Source organism: Pogoniulus pusillus, chromosome Z (genome assembly GCF_015220805.1).
Source record: "Pogoniulus pusillus isolate bPogPus1 chromosome Z, bPogPus1.pri, whole genome shotgun sequence".
NCBI lineage: Eukaryota > Metazoa > Chordata > Aves > Piciformes > Lybiidae > Pogoniulus > Pogoniulus pusillus.
In genome coordinates, this window is record NC_087309.1 from 111,517,013 (window position 1) to 111,534,129 (window position 17,117).

The following is a 17,117-nucleotide window of genomic DNA, read 5'->3' on the forward strand; positions in this document are numbered from 1 at the left end:
TGGATGTGAGGAGGAAGTTCTTCAGAGTAAGAGTGATTGGCATTGGAACGGGCTGCCCAGGGAGGTGGTGGAGGCACTGTCCCTGGAGATGTTCAAGCAAAGCCTGGATGAGGCACTTAGTGCCATGGTCTGGTTGATTGGCCAGGGCTGGGTGATAGTTTGGAGTAGATGATCTTGGAGGTCTCTTCCAACCTGGTTGATTCTATGATTCTATGATTTAGGTAAGCTAATTTTTTTTCTGAACAGGTTTGATTTCTCTGCTTGAGAATTAATCCTAGAATTAATTCTCTCTTTCGGTCTACTACATCTTCTTCCTTACAGAAGGGCTTTGTTCAGCCTGGCCTTGAGAAGTTGCACAATGCACAGTCTCTCTGGGAAACCTCTCACTAATTTTAACTACCCTTGTGGTGAAACTGCCACCCATCTTTCTATCCTGACAGAGTCTCCCCTGATTCACTTTATGACCTCTGCTTTCATTCTGCTGCCATTTGCCTTGCTAGAGCCTGGTTCCACTTTTTGTAGGTGACCCTTTTTGTAGGTGTTGTAAAACCCTTTTAGGTCTGCTTTAAGTCATCAATTTTCCAGTTCCTTTGCAAGAAATGGTCTCCAGACCCTCTAACATTCTGGTGGCCTCTGCTGGACCTGATCAGTTTTACCAAAATGTTTCTAATATTGGAGTACCCAAATATGGATGCATTATGCCAGACTTATTCTAACAAGTACTACGTAAAGAAGAACAATCACACTCCCAGCACATTACTCTCTTAATACCTCCCAAGAGGATGTTAATTCCCATAAGTGCCAGGCCACACAGATGGCTTGTGTTTAGCCCATCCTCCCCAAGAATTCACACTGCATTTTCAATAGTCCAGCTTGTTGAATGCACCACAGCCTGTATTGCTCAAGGAAGCTAAGACTGCTCCAGACACAGGAATTTGTTTAATTCTATTCCTACAATTTGTGTAGGCCCCTTCTAATTACATCTCTATCCTCATGCATAAAAAGTATGCCCCCTGTTTGGTGGTGTCCACAGACTTACTGCTGCATGTTCATTAAACAGGCCCCAGGGCAAAAACACTGAAGAACTTCATGCCTCAGCCATCAGACACAACACAACCCATTAACCAGTACCCTTCCAGACCAAGAATCCAGATAGTAATATTTTAGTTATCCAGTAGTTCACCTGTTCAGGCTGTAATATCCTAATGTGGTGTAAGAACAGTCTGGGAGAATATATCAAAAGCCTTGCTGGAGTCCAAGTACACATCCACCACATTCCTTGCATTCACAAAAACAGTCATTTCATCATAGAAGACAATCAGGTTGATCCACTTTGATTTACCTTTAGTAACACATGCTCCTCTCCTTCAGACATTCAGAAATGGCGTGGGTGGACTTGCTCCATGATTCTCCCAGAGATCAAAGTGAAACTGCAGTTCAATGAATTATCTTTCATGCTGCTTTAAAAGACTGGTGAAATATTTGCCATGTTCCAGTACCAGGGCACTCTCTGGTTCACGATGACCTTGAAAAGGTACTAGAGAGCAAGTAGCCTTGCAGTGGTATGAGTAGGTTCTCTCAGCAGCCTCAGAAGCAATTGGTCTAGTCTAGAGACCTACAGGATCAATACAGCTCTACCGCTCTAGGAAGGAACTGAGCAGCTACTGGAAATTTTTGTTCTCAGCTTTGCTGTTTGCAAACACTGTATGATGGTCAATCCTAAATGAGAATAAATTTGTCATATAGTTGCCTACTTCATGATTTACTACTGTTAATGAAAATATCCCTTTTATTCAGTTTCTAGCCATTTCCTTGTATATGCCCTTGCCATTAATGTGCTCATGCCGGCTAATATCTTTCCACTGTTAAAAGTACTGAAGGAGACACACTTCTTTTACCTGAAACATATGGAGGGATTTGTTTGTTTTGTTCTGAGCTTTTTTAAGTATGTTAACAGTAAAAGAAGAGCCAGAGAGAACCTCCACCCACCACTGGATGAAGGAGGAAACCTGGTGACCAAAGGCAAGGAAAAAGCTGAGCTGCTGAATGGCTACTTTGCCTCAGTACTTGTCACTGACACCAGTTGATCCATGAGAGTTCAGTCCCTGGAAATGGAAGACAGGGATGGGAACAGAAAGTAGCCCCCACAATCCAGAAGGACATGATCAGTGACTTATTGTGCCAATAGACATGCAGGGACATGATAGGATCCACCCAAGGGTACTTAAGGAGATGACAGATGTGATCACCAAATCACTCACCACTATTTATCAATAGTCCTAACCGGGAAGGTCCCAGCAATTGTGACACCCATCTACAAGAAGGGCCAAAAGGATGGTGCAGGGAACTACATAGAGGCCTGTCAGTCTGACCTCGGTGCCAGGGAAGATTATGCAGCAGGTCATCCTGAGTGCCACCACGTGGCACTTACAAGACAATCAGGCAATTCGGCCCAGTCAGCACGTGTTTGTGAAAGGCAGGTCCTGCCTGACTAATCTGATATCCTTCTACAAGGTGAACTGCCTAGTGGATGAGGAAAATGCTGGGGACATTGTCTACCTGGACTTTGGTGAAGCCTTTGACATCATGTCCCACAGCATTCTCCTTCAGAAAATCGTGGCACAAGGCTTGGGTAAGTGCACTCTACACTGGATGAACAACTGGCTGGATGCTGTGAACAAGTTAAATCTGTCTGGCAACCAGTCACAAGCAGTGTTCCCCAGGGTTCTGTACTGGGACCTGTTCTCTTTAATATCTTTATCAATGACCTGGATGAGGAGACTGAGTGCATCCTCAGTATATTTGTAGATGACACAAAGCTGTGTGGCTGTGTCAATCTGCTAGAGGGCAGGCTGTGCAGCAGGACCTGGACAGGTTAGACAGATGGACTGTCACGGATGGGGTATTCTGCGACCTATGCCGATTTTGGCGGAGGGGAGAAATTAATTAATGCAAGAGGATAATTATAAATATATATATATATATATTTGTTAATTTCCAATATTCTGAACTCTCGCCACCCCCAACCACCAAACTTTAATATTAATATGGATTCTTACACGTTTATGAACACATTATGGGAATATATATCTACAGAAACTTATTAATAACTAGCAAACATTGAAACTATTAACAGAGAGAGAGTTTTCCCTGTGGCTTAATGCCGCTTGGGGTCTTATACTATAATCTGCTTTCTGCTCTATGGCAGAGATAATAGAAATTACAGAGGCATTCAAGTATTTACTCACAATTTGGATTAAACAGAAATCGCCCTCCGGGGCTACGTCACAGCCTATTGCAAGTGTCCAATTCTTCAGGGTCTTTACCTGAGGACTTTAAGGCTGGAATCCCCCAGTGTCAGGGGAAATGGCAGTCTCTGACCTTATGCTGTTGGCTCCTTCTGGATGCTATGTCCAGGGAATTCGTAGGCAGGATTTCCAGGTACAGAGGCAGGATTCCATGCAGTCTGAGCATGGGTCTAACGCTGACTATTCAGGCCGATCAAATGCAGACAAGTGGGTCTGCTCCCTGGTTATCTTAGTGGCAGTGGCACGCTTACCAGGCAATGATAGGCAGCGGGCATACAAGGTGCGCGGCTGCTGGGAGACTGTGCTCCATAGGTAAAGGCAGGCATAAAGCCGCAAGGAAGTACACAGACAGGCAAGCAAGAAATGTGGCAGAGCCGCAAGTAATGTGGGGAGGGCTGCACGTGAGCCTGTGCACCCCAATTTATTAAATGTGGGCCGAGAGTTAATGGTCTCATTGGCCACTTGAATAACCAATCAGGTTGGCAGTCAGCCAAACCTTACCATGCTAGGCAAAAGGCACTTGCCTGGACTATCCCAAATATGGGGATCACATGGGCTTACACCAGGGAGACACGAGCTGGGCATGTGGAGACTTACACAACCAGGTGTCCTGGGCAACTGACTTTATGGCCCCGGTCTGTTGTGCCCCTTTGTGCTCGTTTTCTCCTGGTGCAGGCAGAGAGACATGTCCAGGCAGAACAGGCATAAATGAGCCTATTTTCGGGCCTAGAGGTCCTCCATGACATGGACCAAGGCGAATTGTATGAAGTTTAACAAGGCCAAGTGCCAAGTCCTCCACCTGGGTCAGAACCACGGTCTAGCCTTGAGCTCTGAGGTAAAGGGTTGGACTTGATGATCTGTGAGGTCTCTTCCAACCTTGGTGATACTGTGATACTGTGAACACCACCATGGTGAGCTAAAGACTTAGGGATGTGTGGGTGGAAAGCTGTGACTCAGAGAGGGACCTAGGGGTATTGGCTGACAGTTGACTGAACATGAGTCAGCAGTGTGCCCAGGTGGCCAAGAAAGCTAATGGCATCCTGGATTGTACTAGAAATACTGTGGCCAGCAGGAACAGGGAGGTGATAGTGCCCCTGTACTCAGCACTGCTGAGGCCACACCTCTGAGTACTGTGTTCAGTTCTGGGCTACTCACTACAAAGACATTGAAGTTCCAGAATGTGTCCAGAGAAGGCAAGTGAGGCAGGTGAAGGGCCTGATGCACATGGGCTACAAGGAGTGTCTAAGGAAGCTGGGGGTGTTGAGTCTGGAGAAGACTGAGAGGAGACCTCATTGCTCTCTACAACTACCTGAAGGGATGCCAGAGTGAGGAGGGAACAGCCTCTTCTCTGTGGTGACATGTGACGGATTAGAGGAAATGGTTTCAAGCTATACCAGGGGAGGTTCAGCCTGGATGCTAGGAAATAATTCTTCACAGAGAGGGTTCTCATACATTGAAATGATCTGCCCAGGGCAGTGGGGGAGTCACCATCCCTGGAGGTGTTTAAACAGCCTGTGGACTCAGGGACATGGTTTAGGATTGATCCTAAACTGGGTCGGGGGTTGGACTGGATGATCTTTGAGGTCTCTTCCAATCAGATGTTTCCTGTGACTGTTTCTGTCAGGAGAGCTCAGGTAGTTTCTATTCCATGAACTGTTTTATCTACAAAACGTATGCTTCAAGAAACTAGACCTGCAATTTATTTGTGTTCATGTGAAAACCGTGAGGGCTAGTGCAAGCAAAGCTAACAGAGGGAATACTTTAAATGCCATTTCTATTTCACCCAAGTCTTTTCTGAAATTCCGCAGTTTGGTCATAGCTCAGACTGCAACGCTAACAAAAATTTTCACCTCTCTACAAAAACTGAGTGCTGCAGTTCAGACAAGGCACACTCAGCTATGACCCTAGATACTCTAGTCACTGGCTAAGTTTCAGATGTGTCACTTATAGACTAGCACACTCTTTAATGGCATTGCCAAAGGCATTAGAACTGATGTAGGGTAATGAAGTTGAGAAGAGAGCAAACCATTGCCTTGGTTCTGAAGGTCTCAACAAACCTTGTCGCAGGGGGTGCATTAGATTGTTAAGAGCAGGCAGGGACACATCATTTTGCTTCCGGCAGCATCTTCTACAAAGTATCTATAGAAAAGAAACACAAACACAACAGACAGTGGCATTTGGCTTTGGAAACACAAGGAAGAAATAAAACCAACAAAAGGCAGGCATCCAGCTCATAATTTCATGCACATTCTTACAGCTGCTTTGACTTCTGGCTGTTTGAGCCCCAATTCCAGAAGTCTAGAAGTACATCTAGAACAATTCCTTTCTTTTCTATTCTATTCTAGATCTGTTAGCAATAGAAAAAGGCTCACGTAGAGTCATTTGTGGTTAAACAGAATGTGAGCTTCCGACAGACAAAAGTCCAGTTAAGCACACAACTCTTGAACTTAAACCACAGGGCTGGCCTAATGGGCTTAGCTTCTGATTAACACACTCCTAAACCCAAGCACAGAACCTGAAAACCCAGTACACAATAAAGGCTAAGTTATCTGCTGGACAAGGAGGAAAACATCCTGCAGGTCAGTGTCAGGTCTGAACAGCTCATTGCCAGTTGCAATCTTAGCCAATGTCAAGGACTGCCTTGTGGCTCATTCTCGGGTTGGCAGAGAGGAAAGAAGAAAGGACGTAAGTAGGTGTTTTAAAGCACTGCATAAAGAAACACACACATCATTGTGAACATGAAGTCTGCTCTGGTGAGTTCAGAATCTGGGCAGATGAACATTTAAATACTCATCTTCCAATCTGGTATTGAGCCTTTTGGTATTAAACTGAGCACAGCATGAGCTCCCCCAGATTTGTGCATAATTCTTGACCAAAGACCTTGCTTTTCAACTTTCCAAGCAGCCAAGAATCTTCCTAATCACGTCGAATGGAGTGTTTTAAGCCAGCTGCAGCTTGCCACCAAGCTGCATGTCTTGCCACCAGCACTCCCAGCTCCTATTCCAAGTTTCTGCGTTCGTCACTTAAACCAACATCTACCTGCGTCTGAGGAAATCTCTGGGGCATGCGGCACCTCAGAGCATTCTCTGCCGAAAAGTAAATCACCTTCACTAGCCTCACCCTGCTCACGAATTCGACTCATTTTACACGGGCTGAGCACCCTGGAGACTCGGCCGTCCTCCCTCCGCCCCTCGGCACTGAGTCCCGGCACGGCCGGAGGCTGCGGATGGCCTGCAGAGAGAGCCCTGGGACCGGCGCTCCTGCCTCCGGACCCCACCGCCCCGGCACACGCCGCCAGGCCCAGCCGCGCTCCTCGGGGGAGGGGGCAGCCGGCGCCGTGCCCCGGGTGAGCGCACGGCGCGCATGCGCTCTGAGCGCGGCGCCCCCGCTCGGCTCCGGTCGGACTGCGCTCGGATATTTCCGCCTCTTTGTTTTAAACTCTGGGCCCAGCCTTTTAATTTTATACCCCCTCCCCCTTGGTGGGTTGTTGGTTTATTTATTTATTATTTTGTTTGTTTGGGGTTGGGTTTGTTTGTTTGGGTTTTTTTTGGCAGGGGAGGGGAAGAGGGACTGTTGGTTCCCTCTGCCTCTGATTACCTGCCTCGCGTCCTCTGCTTTCTCTCAGTGGTGGCGCCCGGGGAAGGACGGGCCGGGGAGTAGAGGGTCGGTGGCGGGGTGGAAAACCCCACGCCAGCCCCGAGAAGCGACCGCCCCTCGTCCCCGCCAGCGGACACGGCGCCACCCCTCCCCCGTCAGGTCAGTCCGGGGCCGCGGCATTGCGTGGGGTGGCGTGGGGGGCCACCGGCGGCGGGGCCGAGGTCCCGGCCTTCCCCTGCCGTGCTGTGAGGCCGCAGGTCGTTCGAAGCCAGACGAGGGTCTTGAGGGCCGGACGGGCCTGCCGACTCCCTAGCCTGGGTTGTTCGCGGTAGGGGCCTGCGGGGGCACGTGTGAGCGTGGGGAGGGGAACGAGGCGAGGATCTTCTTCGCCCCGAGGGGTGGGGGTCCGCTGAGGAGCGGCACCTCTATCCACAGAGGTGTCTGGAGTTTGGACGAGGTGCTGTGCTTGAACTTGCCATGCTACAGCAAGCACGCTGTGCTTTCGGGTGTATGTGTGTGAACAGGAGGGGTTGGGTTTTACCTGCTCAAACAGCCCTCCGAGAGCAGAGTCTTCTGTGGGCCAGGGAAGCATCTGTCCCTGCCCTTCCTTCTGCCTGGACAGCTCCCCTCCCGGGGGAGACTGGCTCTTGTGGGCGAAAGGAAATCCTGACACCCACCACCACCGCCGCCCCCACCCCACCTCTTCCTGCCCGCAGCAGAGCTGCCTGTTGTGTGGAGGTGCCTGTGGGAGTTCAGTAGCAGGCAAGGTAGTCCTGCCTGTGGGAAGTCGAGGTGCATGGAGCTGCCCTGACTTGTCCCAGGGTGCTTCGTCTCCTTCAGTGGTGGGCTTGCAGGACTTTGCGAGAGAGGGACGATTTAAGGGATGCGATGGCCGTTGGTAGTGGTGGAGATGCATTTCCAGGTAAGAGGTAGAGTAGAGGGGTTATGCCCCATGCAGAGCGGGTATGTGACTTCAGTATTGTGTATCTAAATAGCCTGTAGGATTTTAAGTTTTGTGCTAAGTAGGTAATGAAGTGGTACTGGTAAGTAAAATACAGAGCACGTGTCTTAAGTTGTTTTAAGGTCTAAGGATATATACACACACATTCATGGTGACACTTGATATTGCAAGATTCTGATTGTTTTCTCAAACACTTAAGTTTCTAGTGAGCTGTGCTACTGTGAAGTTTGGTCCCTAAGTTGGACTCCTTTAGTCTGAAGGTGTTGACTACCTCTTTAGAGTGCCCTATGTGAAAAATTTAGCTTGTTCTTAAGTTAATAAGCCTCACAGAAGTTTGGATTATTACCATTCGTGAAGTATTTGGATGTTGTTTTGTTACTTTGCGTTTGATGGGTTTAATTGCTACACTATCACTCCATGAAGTCTTTGTCGTTTCCTGCCTTCTGTATGAAATACACACATCTGATAAATCAATGGAGTAAGTTCTGCTATCTGTATATTTTCTGGGATGATGTTGTGGAAATGTTTTGTTTGGCATTTTCCCAAATAATCCTGCCAAACTCTATCCCCAAAGTTCATGGAATGTTTGTGAATTAGAAATTTAGAATTTAAAATGTTTAAAAATTGACCATTGATATGAGAAACTGAGAGCCCTGGGGCTGTTTACTCTGGAGAAGAGAAGACTGAGAGATCTGTTTAATGTATACAAATACCTGAGGGGTGGGTGTCAAGTGCTTGAGGACAATCTCTTTTTCGATGGTCAGCAGCAATAAGACAAGGAGCAACTGGGACAAATCAGAACACAGAAGGTTTCACCTCAAGATAAGGAAAAACATCTTTACAGTGAGGCTAGCAGACCCCTGGAACAGGCTGTCCCAAGAGCTTTCAGAACTCTCCTGCATTCCTGTGTAAACTACCCAAGGGGATCTTGCCTTGGCAGGGGGATTCAACTCGATGATCTCTGGAGGTCCCTTCTGACCTCTGAATTTCTGTGATTCTGTGAGTCTTATACTTAAGAAGCATCCCATCCACCGTAAACTGATTTTGTTTGTACAGCATGGACAAACAAATATGCTAAATACATTGTTACATGCCTTTAGTACTAGGTGATGTGCTTTAAAAAAATTCTTACTGATTCTTGTTGGGCTAGATAACAGTGGATTTTGTATTTGCTCTCTTAGTGGCAGGTCAGATGAGAATCTGAACTGTGATACTTAATATGTTTCATAAAAGTGTTTTGCAATTGATAAATTTTTTTAGTTAGTGACAAGATAAATAGAAACAGACACCTTGTACACTTCAAATAGCTTTAGTATTACAATTTAAGTTGTAGGTGTTTTGTACTGTGTTTAAGAGAATACAGAACCTGTGCAGGATTGAAGGTACTTGATGAGATTGATTCTGTGATGCATAGGAAAAGAGTCAGGAGGTTTTCTAAAGAGATTAATGGGATACTGCAACAGAAAGCTTAGAAATAAATATTAAAGCACTTTTAAAACCACTTTTTTCAGGAAAATCTGTTTGATCTATTTATGTGGACTCATTTAGGCAGCTTTATTTAATTACTCTGCTGTCACCATAGAAAATCAAGACTGAACACTTGTTGTGTTAGAGTTGACTTTGAGTTTATAACTGTGCTAGCCTAATACTAATGTGTACCTATGCTCAAATTTGTTACCACACTATGAAGTACTTCTGTTGTTAAGACAATCTAAGGTACAGCTCCTAGCTGCTGCAGCTGCCCTACCTCCTCTTAACTTCTGAATATCTACATGGTTTAGAGAAAGCTTTATATATGAGATACAGGTAAACTTCTTTCCGAGAATTATTCTACATTTGCTCTAACAGCTTCCATTTCCTTTTTCTCGTACAACTGTTAAATCTGGGTGGCCTTTTTAGCTTTTGTCAGGTAATAGTCTTTCAGGACTGAGATAATTCCAGATTAAGTTCCTGAATGCTGGGAAACTCTGTATCAAGTACAAATATTTCTGTGGAAGCTCTTAAGATAGATACAACCTGTGAAGTGGATATGAACAGCCTACGAAGTGCACATGATGTTTTGAAAGACATGCATATTAGCGGTGTTTCACTTTTCATCTACTGGTACTAGCTTACAAGAAAGTGTAATGAACTCTTCCATGTTATAAAATAAACATTTTATCTATTTTGTGTTTTGGATCTATCGTTCTGTTGTTGTTACATATATGGAAGCTCATATAATTGTGTTTGGAGATGCCATGAGTTTATGACTGCTTGCATTCTTGAAAGTTTGCTAGTTTAAACTCTGTCCTCTTTTTGTCATTGCTAGTAATGATGCTTAGTGATGATGGCTGAAATAGCACACCTAGTCTAGGAAGTTGGAGTTGTCATGTTTAGAAGAAGTGTAGGGAGAACCTTCTCAGGGCAATTTGATTGAAGCAGATTAAAAGACAGAAATTGTCCCGTCTTTTAGATTATACAGGATTATCTTGAAGTAAACTTAATGTTTGTATTCCTTGAACCTCCTTTTTTAAAAAATGCAAGCTTGCTGTATTAGACTGTGAGTTTAGCTAATATGTGGAAGTCATAAATACAATAAAAGGCAAGAGAGGGGTTGTTATGATTCTGTGGAAAAAAAAAGCAGTCTTTGCTATTGTGATGTTTAACATTATCACTGCAAATGGGAAGTTTGTTCTGCAGTTGCTCTAAAGAGCTGATAAAAAACTTGTTCCTCTTATCTGAATTAGATTTTCCTAAGTTCATTTTACTGAATAAGTGTGTCTACATTTAAATCAACAAACTATAAGGAATGAAATACTCTGTTGTGAGAACTAATGAGATTGAAAGCCTTATTTGCTGTTGGAAGTTTGATTGAAGTTTAGTACTGCAAAGACCTGAAGTCTGGCAGTCATATTGCAGAGCCAGCAATGTAGGAAGGAGTAAAACATCAATTAATTGAAAATTATGCTATTTTTCTCTTCCTGCCTGCCTTTTCTCCAAATTAATTCCTTACTTTCCCTCTAGTTCCTTCCCTCCCTTCCTTTGCTCCTTTCCTTCCCTTCCTCCCTCTGATTCTTTCCCTGTCTCTGTTTCCTTCCCCCCCTTCTCTTTTAATCAGAAACACAGTACAAGGAACTGCATACTATATGTAGGAACGTAAAGGTCTTTTTATTATTTTATCAGACACAGCACATACTACTCAAAAGTAGGTCTAGTACGGATCATTCAGAGGCAGGAGGCATGCCAAAGTAGAGTGAGCTCACGTTACTTGTTCTTTGTGCCTAAAGATGTCTGCCCTCACAGTTACGACATCTTTTTCAAATCACAACTGACCCTGTGGGGCAGGTTTTTGGGGGGTAGAGGGAAGAGCTGTAGATAATCGAGGTGTATGTGTTGACATTACTCCGGTGTAAAGACTAGAAAGAAGGAATATACAAGCCTGGAAAAAAAAAAAAAAAAAAAAAAAAAAAGGGTTTGGTAGTTTTGCTGTTAATAGAAGAACTTGTTTAAACTAGCTCTACCATTATTTTCCACCTCTCTACAAAGTGGTGAGAAAGAAACTTATTGACCCTAAAGACATACATTTAGTTGTGCATTAGCAGATAACTATTTTACATTCCAAACAGCAATAACTTAAAACTTTGTCTAAAGTGAAAAAAGTCATGTTTTGGTAACAATAGGATCCTTCTTGTTTGTAACTGAGGTGATCTTTTTTGTTGGAAACAGGCTGTGTTTGCTTTTTTAAGTAGCATAAATTCATTTTGATTTAAGATGGGAAGTGTTCTGTGTATCCTGTGTGTAGGCAAGAATGTGCTGTGCAGTATTTGCTCAAGTAAGAGGGGAAAGTTATTTTTTTCAGGCTGCCAGAATGAGTATCGTGTTATTTGCTGACTTGCAAATGGCTATCTTGTAACATGTTTCAATTTTAGTTACGAAGTTTCTTTACTCTTTCTGCATAACAAGTCAGTGTATGATGCTGCCTTTACTATTATGTTATCAGGGTGATGCTGCTGGGTATAATGCAAATTTTGTGTGCTGTTATGCTGGAACAGGTCATCTCTGCTATCTTCTCTTGCACTGTGCTTGGAAACATTAAATTAATACTTGTAACCCTAAATGTAATTTATTCATATGCAAGCATTGCCATTGCAGTGTTTCAGGTTGTCTGTTGTGCTCTACAGCCTTTTCTAGTTTGTTACTTGAAAGAACAACCCAAGAGGTACAATACAGTTGGCTATCTTATATATTCCTTATCTATGAAAAATTGTCTCTGAGATTTCTTGTTGTGTTTTGAACTGTTGTTTTGAGTACACAGATTGGCATAATGAAAGCCATGGTTCGATTGATTGCTTAGTTAAAAGAGCATTGTCCAAATTTAGTTTGGCCTACTAGGTAGAATGTTTATTACAACAATTTTATTTGTTGTACTGATGCGTGGCAATCAGTATGAATTATTTGAGTAAGGAGATTTAATTTTGTTTAACATGAGGGCATGCTAACTTCATTAGGAGTGACTTTTCCTAAAAAATCGTTTGGGCATAGAAGGATTTCAAAGTTGAAGTTGTGTCTTGGGGCTAAGGTTGAAATGGACTGTGTTCTTACCTTAACTCTTCAGATGATTGCATTTTATAATACTCCATTCTGATAACTCGAGTTTATTTCATTTATGCTTTTTCCTCAAACATAAAGTGTATTGTAGACACAAGGACTCCAGACCCGATGTAAGAATTCAAAACAGATAAAAGTCATGAGAATTGTTCATGTGCTTGGTCGCTACTTGGATCGTGTACAATGCTCAAAATGTGTATGTACCTTTTTGTAGCTCTGTGGTTCAACCTGTATCTGTAACAAATACTTCTATTTCTTACTTTGAAGGGGTGCTAGCATGTTAATCAAATCAGTCCTCCTAATGCTTGAAATGCTTTTCTTTCCATCTTTGATTTTTTCCTTTCTTCTAAAGTGTGAATCCCAGACCAGTGAAGTGTTTGCCCGGTGTGTTCTGTTTGAGCTAAAGAAAGCTTTACAGTTGTGGTGCTACATAGAGCAAGCAGTTGCCTTAGTCCTCTTTGCTTTAACATTGCACTAGTTGTTTGGTTACTGACTCCTATTCAAGCCTTTTTACTGAATCTTTTTTCAAGAAGGCATAAGCACAGCACCACCACTTGTTAACTGCTTGCTTAAAATTTCTTACCCACAATTGCAAATTGCTTTTGCCCTGTGCAAAAGTCTACACTTGTGGAAATGTTTTTTTGTTGGTGTGAAAACAGTGTAGTGAAAAATTACTCTGTCAGTGGACTCTTTCATGTTTAAAGATAAATATTTACCATTTCTAGGCACAATTGAATGGATTTATTTCATCTGTTCAATGAAATAAGTAGTTAAACTGCCTTTTTTCCCCCCTTCTCTATAGCAGTTTCCTAAGAACAATTGCAAAGTAGGCTTACATCTTAAATAACTATATCCTTTAAGATTCTATTTTTTTTTCCCATTGAGTTACCTTAAGATGATGACTAGTTCACTTGTGTTTAGTTAAAAACTTGGTAAAAGAAAGTTCTTTGGTTTATGGTTATGATGTTCTCAAATTGGAAGGTGATATCCAATATTTTTGTATTTGTTCCCTGGAAAATTGATCCATATGTTTTACTGCCCAACCCTCTTTTCCCAATGTTTTTGAATTCAGCAAATAGGCATTACTTTGTCTCAAGTCTCTACTATTAAATTCTGAAGTTCATTGCTACAATCTTATGTCTATTCCTGCAGATTATAAAATATAATCTATTCAAAATACCATGGTAATAACCCTATTTTACCAAAAATTTCAATCTAACAATTACTGAGGAGAAGCAGTTTAACTAAAAAGTACTTTTGAGTGATATTTACCATTGTTACATTATTATGCTTGGTGGCACCAGAGTAAGTAGCTAATGAATTGGTATGCAAATAAATTTTGTGTTTCTAATCTTGTATTTCTTGACTGGCTAGAATAGGTAGAAATCTTGCTCAAGGTCATTGTGTAACAAATTCAAAAGAGGCATTTATAGTCATAAAATGCTTCCTTCATACTTATTATTTAGATCATGGTCTGTGTGAAAACTAGTCCAGTTTCGTCCAGGCTTAGATCTGAGGTAGTATAAATGGTACTGGATGAGATAAAAAGGCTTCTGGGTAGCTAATGGAGATAATTTTCTTCAGTTCGCCTTCTTGTCATGTTTTTTCATGAAGCAGACTGTGTATATTGATACATGTAGGATTAAGTGAATCTTGCTGTATTGATCCACATGGATTAAGTGAATCTTGGCATACATATCTTTGAAATATGGGGATGTGAAAAAACACTGTATTAGTTGCAGTAATTTGTACTTCAAATTCTTTAGGCATAATCTTAGACAATCACCAGAAATTGTTTATTTGCTTTAATTCGTAACAGGTACTCAGATTATGTAAAGTTATTGTGCCTCAGTGGTTTTAACTCATGACTTGTGTCATTCTGATTTTGTGGCTAAAAATGCCTTGAACTTGAACAAAGTGTTAACAAGCACTGAGAGTACAATGCCTTGGTTTGTTTTTATTTGTTTTGTTTGTTGTTTGTTTTTTTTTCCTTTTCCCAAAAAGGTATTTCATCCTGTGGGGTGTGGAAAGTACATGCTATTCTTATGTTTCAGTTGCTCCCTCCATTGCTCCACCAAGTGAGTCAGATGAATTGCCTAGGGGAACTTGAGGTAGAGTTCCGAAGAAGCTGCTGTCTGTCAGGGCATGTGTTATCCAATCCCAAGTATGAGCTGACACTAAATTGCATTTCTTTTGTGGTTGAATTTTGCATTTTTCAAGTGGTTGGAGTGTTGTGGAGAACTGTCTGTAGAATGTAGGAGTACAGAATATAAGTGAAAATATTCCAGGTTCCTCTTCTGTACCCTCCATTATTAGAGTTGATAATGCTGTAGGATATATTCACTGGAAGCATGAAGAGAAGGGGAAAATGAGCTGCATTGCTTCTCCTGCAAATTCTTTAGCCATTTGTTGCTGCCAGTGATTATTTTTTTCCCAAGTTAGTCATCCTGTACTGCCATCTGCAGACATTGACAGTTTCAGCATGCAAAAAAACCACAAATATGGGTTGGGCAAGGAACAGCTCAAAAGCAGTCTTGAGGAACAGGGCTTGGTATAAGTTGACAAAAAGCTCAGCATGCACTAGCATTGTGCACTTGCAGCCCTGAAGGCCAAATGTATCCTGGGCTGCATCAAAAGAAGTGTGAGCAGCAGGATGAAGGAGTGAGTTCTCATGAGATCCCACCTAGAGTACTGTGTTCAGTTCTGGTGACTCCAGCATAAAGAAGGACATTGTTGGAGTGCGTACATAGGAGGGCCATGAAGATAGTCAGAAGGCTGGAGCATCTCTAGTGACGACAGTTTGTTACAGTTGGGGCTGTTCATCCTGAAGAGAAGGCTCAGGGCATAACTTTTAGCGGCCTTCCAATTCCTGAAGGGAGCTGACTGGAAAGCCAGGAAGGGACTTTTTACAAGGGCTTGCAGTAATAGAATGAGAGATAATGAATTGAAGCCTGGGGAGCATAGATTTAGACTAGCTATTAGGAAGACATTATTTACCGTAAGAGTGGTAAGACATTGGAACAGGTTGCCCAGGAAGGTTGTGGATACCCCCTCCCTGGAGGTGTTCAAGGGCCAGCTTGGATGGGGCCTTGAACAGCCTGGTATAGTGGAAGGCATCCCTGACTGCAGCAGGGGAGGGGTTGAAATCACATCATCTTTAAGGTCCTTTCTAACCTAAACCATTCTATGACTTTATGAACTGGAAAAAAAACAAACATCAACCAAACAAGACCTCTCTACTGCCTTCTCTCAGTTTTACATCCAAAACCAGAGAAAGGAATTAACTCTTTTTACCCCCTAAAATTATTTTTTCAAATGCTCACAATGTATAGACAAATCTACATGTATCACAGTATCACAGTATCATCAGGGTTGTAAGAGACCTCACAGATCATCAAGTCCAACCCTTCACCACAGAGCTCAAGGCTAGACCATGGCACCAAGTGCCACGTCCAACCTTGCCTTGAAGTGCCCCAGGGACGGCAACTCCACCACCTCCCCGGGCAGCCCATTCCAGTGTCCAATGACTCTCTCAGGGAAGAACTTTCTCCTCACCTCAAGCCTAAATCTCCCCTGGCGCAGCCTGAGGCTGTGTCCTCTCGTTCTGGCGCTGGCCACCTGAGAGAAGAGAGCAACCTCCTCCTGGCCACAACCTCCCCTCAGGTAGTTGTAGACAGCAATAAGGTCACCCCTGAGCCTCCTCTTCTCCAGGCTAACCAATCCCAGCTCCCTCAGCCTCTCCTCATAGGGCTATGCTCAAGGCCTCTCCCCAGCCTCGTCGCCCTTCTCTGGACACGCTCAAGCATCTCAACGTCCCTCTTAACCTGGGGGGCCCAGAACTGAAGGTGTGGTCTAATCAGCGCAGAGTACAGGGGCAGAATGACCTCCTTGCTCCTGCTGACCACACCATTCCTGATGCAGGCCAGGATGCCACTGGCTCTCTTGGCCACCTGGGCACACTACTGCCTCATGTTCAGGCGGATATCAATCAGTACCCCCAGATTTTTTTTTTTTTTTTTTTTTTTTTTTAAGGATGGGTTTTGTGTTGTGCTGAGTCGACTTCTCCCCGGGGTGCACCTCCCCCAACCCGGGACATCAATTCTTGGTGCTTTTTTCATCAATTCTTGGTGCTTTTTTCCAAACGGAGACTTCTCTCTTTCTTAGGTGCATTGGCCAGGACTCAAACCTGTGCCACCAACACATCCCCCCCTCTGGGGGGGGATGTTGCATCCTGGGTCAGAAAGTCTTTAAGATGCCCAGGATTTGATGTGTGGAAGCCATTGTGATGCAGAGTCATCTCTGTCCTTGTCATCCAAACTTCTAATCATACATTTTTCTTGTGATGTATCTTATTAAGTTGTGTTCTAACTAATGGAGAGAGAATGTCAGTGAGCATATCATCTATTTAAACCGCTGCTAGATTTTTATTAATATTATTATTTTGATTATCTTCTACAGTATAACTTCCAAATGCAGAGAACAATCAAATTTAAGCCCGTAGATAATACTAGCAGGTTGCAGTACTTAACATCTTGCACTAAAAGACTGGTTTTTGCCTTTTTACAGTACATGTCACACATCCATCTAGTTTTGAAACTTGTTATAGGAAGCAGGAAAAGTAGTTTTTGTTTTTAAACATTCCTGCGGGGAGATATAGCTGGAAT

The 17,117-nt window shown here is 43.3% G+C and overlaps 1 protein-coding gene across 2 annotated transcripts in view; it reads left to right on the forward strand.

The window, feature by feature from the left end:
• The first annotated feature begins 6,616 nt into the window (after window positions 1-6,616).
• PCGF3 (polycomb group ring finger 3) overlaps window positions 6,617-17,117 on the forward strand; it is a 58,555-nt gene continuing 48,054 nt past the window's right edge. Inside the window, exon 1 of one of the 2 annotated variants that reach the window (XM_064140412.1) lies at window positions 6,617-7,064. The gene's annotated coding sequence lies outside the window, so the exon portion shown is untranslated. The remainder of the gene's footprint in view (window positions 7,065-17,117) is intronic. The other variant, XM_064140413.1, reaches the window with a different exon arrangement.